Source organism: Chaetodon trifascialis, chromosome 12, assembly GCF_039877785.1.
Source record: "Chaetodon trifascialis isolate fChaTrf1 chromosome 12, fChaTrf1.hap1, whole genome shotgun sequence".
NCBI classification, from domain to species: Eukaryota; Metazoa; Chordata; class Actinopteri; order Chaetodontiformes; family Chaetodontidae; genus Chaetodon; species Chaetodon trifascialis.
Genome location: NC_092067.1, coordinates 17,230,799 through 17,236,192, shown reverse-complemented (window position 1 = coordinate 17,236,192; position 5,394 = coordinate 17,230,799).

Here is a 5,394-nt window from a genome sequence, read left to right as displayed (position 1 = left end):
GGCTGGCGACCGGTTCAGGGTGTACCCCGCCTCTCGCCCATTGTAGCTGGGATAGGCTCCAGCCCCCCGCAACCCCGAAAGGGATAGGCGGTATAGATAATGGATGGATGGATGGATGTTGTAGAAGCATGGTGAGGTCAAAAATGACCTTTATTAGACTACAGTGGCAGCAAGGATGTAAAAAACCAGCCAAACCTTTTAGCATGCTGTTTATTCATCCTTTTTTTGTCTTGTAGTAAAGTTTTTGAAAGAACAAATAATACATTCTCCTTGAATTCGGAAGATTTTGGTAATCAAATTGTTACAGTAATGCTACAATACTGCAACATCACTGGTTCATTTCCAGCCAGCGACCTTTGTTGCATGTCATGATCCCTTGTCTGTCCCCCCATTTTAGGGCTGCCTCCTCACTGTCAATCTGCACAATAAAGCAGAAAAATGCCAATAAATTAATAAATAAATACCCCAAAATTTATTGATTTCAGAAGCCTTAAGACAATCATTTGATTACCCTCTCACTCTGTTGCCAAAGCCTCCATTGGTCTGGCATGACCAGCAACTTATGGTGGCAAATGTTAGTAAAGTCTATTTGACATTGTGAAATTGCATTGTAACTGGTATTACTGAGACGGTTCACTGACTGACATGATGTTTCCCTACTTAATGCTGCCGTTATGTATTTCAGCATTTACCACAATCCATATCTCAGCATTATGTATGAAGCTAATGTACCGCTTGGAAGCAATTAGCTTATCTTAGCATAAAGAATCCAAGCAACATGGACACATGTTAATTGTGTCCTACTTCCAGTCTTTATGCTAAGCTCGGATAAAACATATTGAGCTCTAAAGCAATCTCCGTACTCAACAGACAGAATATAAGGATCAGCACTGATCTTCTCAACTAATTCCAAATAAATAACTCAACTCAACTCAACTCATCTTTATTTATGAAGCACTTTAAAAAACAACCACAGCTGAGACAAAGTGCTACACATAGGAACATAAATAAATAAATAAATAAAATAAATAAACCTAAAATATGAGACAAAAAATAAGTGTACTCATGTGTGCTTCCTGTATGTTTTGATTTCAAAATGACATTATTGTATCAGTTATCAGTAAACTTCAATAAATCTCTGTTGATTAATTTGTATTTATAAAAATGAAAATACTTTTTATAGGCTGTAAAAATCTCTCATAACCATGTGCACACTGTTGTTGATTAGATTATATGTATTCAGCCATTCATTCATTCAAACCCATAGAACTTAGTCACATATTACACTGTAAAATCCAGTATATTGCATTTGATTCATATGCCAAATTGTCCCTCCGGGCCTTCTCTCCACTTCAACTCTATTTGCATGTCTAAAGCAGCAGAGTCATTAAGAGGCAACCAACCACAGCGACGCAGTCTCAGTGCTCACTGCTTCCCTGGAGCTGCTGAAGCATCGTCAGCCTTTGGAGAAAGCGAATCAGAGTCTCTACAGGTCCCTTTTGGGAGGAGAAGAGAGCTCTTATTCTAACTCGATGGAAAATGCCAGCACCCACAGGGGTACCGTTACACACAGCTGGGATAATAAGTATCACAGGGAGACCCATGATCCACCAGCAAACTGAGACCAGAGCATGGATTTCTTCCCCATTCACCATTGCCACCAAGCTGACTCATCCCAAAAAGCCAATGAATCTCTTTCCCCTTGCTTTAGAAGGGCTATTTGAATGTCTGAATCAGTGTGCCATGTAATACAGGATGTGGTTTATAGCACCACGGGGGAAAGTGGATGGGGTGAAACACTGTGGGGCTATGAGATGCATGCTCTGGAAGGCAGGCTTCAATTGAAACACTTAGGCATATAATCCACACAGCACACAGACTACAAAAAGCTCCCAGTTTGAATTTACTACACGCTTTTATACTTTCTTTAACCACTTAACACAGTTTCCTCTTTTGTTTCATTTTGCATAGCTTTAAGATTGTTAAAATCATCCTATTTCTCACTGTCCGACAACATTGTATTGTATCTTCTGTTGTTTAGGTGAATGACAAATTCAAACCAATGTTTTTTTTTATGTACCGTGCATTATTTTATACACATTTGCCCCAAATTCAGCCTCTTAAACTCAGTATTTTTAGAACCTTTGGAATCAAGAAATCAAAGGCACTCTTTTCATTCCCTGACAACTGTAACAAATGTCTGATTTTCCATTTTGCAGCCTCACTATGCTGATACTATACTTAATATACTGTGTGCAGAACAATGTGGGAAGTGTTAGTGAAATCAAGATGATTTAATCGCTCACACATCTGTCATAATAAGACAACAATATGACTTTAGTGACTCAAAGGAGTATCTGCAAGACTTTTTTTTTTTTTAAGTAGTGTGTGGATCAGCCAAAGAGACATGAATTCCCATTGTTACACAGTCAAATCAGCAGGGGATTGCAAGAGCTCAAGCCAAGGATTAAATTTGTCACAGTAAAATTGTACGACTAGTGTTAATTTAAAGGCACGAAGCGAATGCTTAGCAAGTGAGATGCATAACTGCGTTGTTAAACGTGAATTTCCCTGCTAGAGACATTAGCACAGAGCCTTCGCTTTATTAAGCGTAACCCATTTCTATGAAAGAGGAAAAGAGTATGCTTCACTAACACAAAAGTCTTGATTCGCCTGAGGCCGACCTCTCCTCCTACTATCTGTTTCTACTTTCTCCTCTGTCTCACTTCCTTCAGCACACTCTGCTCTCTGCCTCTCTGCTATTCAGTTTAATAAGTTAGCGTGAATAGCTGGGGTCGAATATAATGCCCAAGACCTGCTAGCAGGCTATAAATGTAGCCCTAATGGCTAAACCATTATAGCATTCGGCACAGACTCAGCCTCTGTGAATGGGGCGCTGCAGGAAAACGGAGGTGGTGGAAGGCTGGGGGATGAAGAGTTCCCTTTCCATTAGCTGATTGAATATAACCCTGTCCTGTGGGCTGGGGATTGTTTGCCTCGCATCAAACACAACTGAGATGAAAACACCTCTGTTCGTGTGCTCAGGAAAATGCCACATGAAAGCATTGTCCCACCAACAAGACAACTTTCAGCGGCGACACACAGGTAGTCTGTTAATAGAGGCGCTTGCTCTTGTACATTTCTCAGTACCGGTGCTGTTTTGTATCATCCACCCCGTGTTTTTCGTGAGCCAGAGTGAAGGCCTAATGGACCATGGCGTGCTGGAGTCGACAACACATCTCACATTAAGACCCAAGTGCAATGTCAGATTTAATAAATGATATATATACTTGTTCTGGCTCCATTGCAAAGAGTGGTGTGAGAAGTGGTGGGAAGATGAGAGGCTTTACGAACCATAAGTGTTCCTTGTCTTTATAACCAGGTCAACAGCCAAGATGTTTCCGTATGCACACAGTTGGGGAAAGCACGAGGGTAGGGAGGGGGTTGTGGTGCATAGTTAAGCACACTGTGTAGTACAAGCTGGAAAATGCATGTTTTCATCCCGAACAAACATGTTTGTCTTGGGCAGAGTCTGAGAAAAAGAGGCGTAGTGGGAGAAAAGACAGGCCTTTAGAAACCACAAGGGATTTTCTGGTGTCATTAACAGTTTCCTAATCTGACACAAAACACATCTGTTTGTGGAGGAGGCACAAAGTCAGAAAGAGAAAGTTTCTGACTGACAAGTGTTGTCTGAGTGAAGTGGGAAATGCAGCCCACACATGCAACTTGATGAAGTCAAATGCAGATTCTAAATGATGAGAGAGCATTAGAGGCGATTAAGGGAAATGCAAACAGCATACGAAAATATAATGAAAATAAGACTTCTTCGTTTCTGTATTCAGTTGAGGAGAAAAGTTAACAGTGTAACCTCACTTGGCCCTCATGCGTTTGCCTGCTAAATGTTTCAGCTGACACAGTAATTATGCACTTTGCGCATGTTACCAGGAGTTTGACAAACCCCCGCTTGCCACAGGTTTTGTTGTGATTGCAGCTTTGCCTGTATCTGCATTTCAAACACCTGCCACCTTTTAGAGATAACTAACCCCCGCATGATCCCTGTCAATGGCACTGGCTGCACTGTCTCTCAACCTGAGATCGTGACTTAGCACTGTGCTCTTATTTAGTCTAATGATAGATATCATATGCATATTATGATTAAAAAATGTGAGCCTTTAGATTATCTGGGATTATAAAAATAATGAGAGGAGTGTAGCTGACAGGAGCTGGCGAACACATTGCTCTTTGGATGGAGTGTTAGTTGCGGAGGTTGAATGTCATCAAGCCTGAGCTTGATGCTAAATTTACTTGACAAATGCTACCAGAGACCGGGCTTGCTGTTTGCAGCCTAGAATCATATTCAGAGGAGACGAGGCCAGGGATATGCCCATGCATTAATGAGCACATACACTTGAGATATTTAGGACATCTCGATGTTGAGCCGCAGCCCCTTTTTTCACAATCCACATTTTAGTTGTCTCTGTCCGATGTGTCAGCTTCTCTTTACGTCCATCTTCTCCTCTGTGATTGGTGAAGATTTAACAAGAGAAAACAACGTAAACACGAGATGATTTTTATTGTCGATGGCACATTTGTGCTTGATTGACCTGTGTATAAATGACTCAAATCATTTATATAGATTCTTTTTTTTTTTTAGCTAGTTTTCAGTCAGGTAGAAAACGGCAAAGTAAATACCCAGAATTCACGCTTGACCCAACATGTAAATGCATTCTGTTAATGAGGCTGTTTCAGTTGGATTTGACCTTCCACAATGGGTCAAGTATGCAGCATGTGTAACTGTATCATTTGTAATATTTTATAGAGGTGAGTTTTCAGATGAGTTCCTTCAGGGACTGACAGGCTTTTCAGGCAAGAGAGCTCCTGTAAATTAGCAGGTTTTAATCATTACTCAGATAAAGACTATGAACACACAGTTATATTTGAACAAGACAGGCCATAAGGTTGTCTTTGATAAGATGTGCGTGATTCCTCATGAGAATAACTAATTAAGTGATAGTCTTAGGGGTCTCACTCAGTCATCTGTTCTCAGCCTGAATGTAGTCAGGCAGTGGCCCCTATGGGCTACCATCTGTAAAACGAAGCTGATGCTGCTCTGCAAAGCCATACTGTATTTTTCTGTTGTTGGAAGGGCTGAGAAGTCAGACTCCCCTCATGCGTTGCACCGTAGAATACGAATGGGTTTCTGTAAACTGTGCTGCAAACAGGCCCAATGAGTGACTCAGGGAAACATGCTGCAGGTCATGTGTGAAGACACCCATGCGCACGCACGCAGACACACATCCACAGGCGCGTAAAGACACAAACACACACACACACACACACACACACACACACACACACACACACACACACACACACACACACACAGGCGCACCC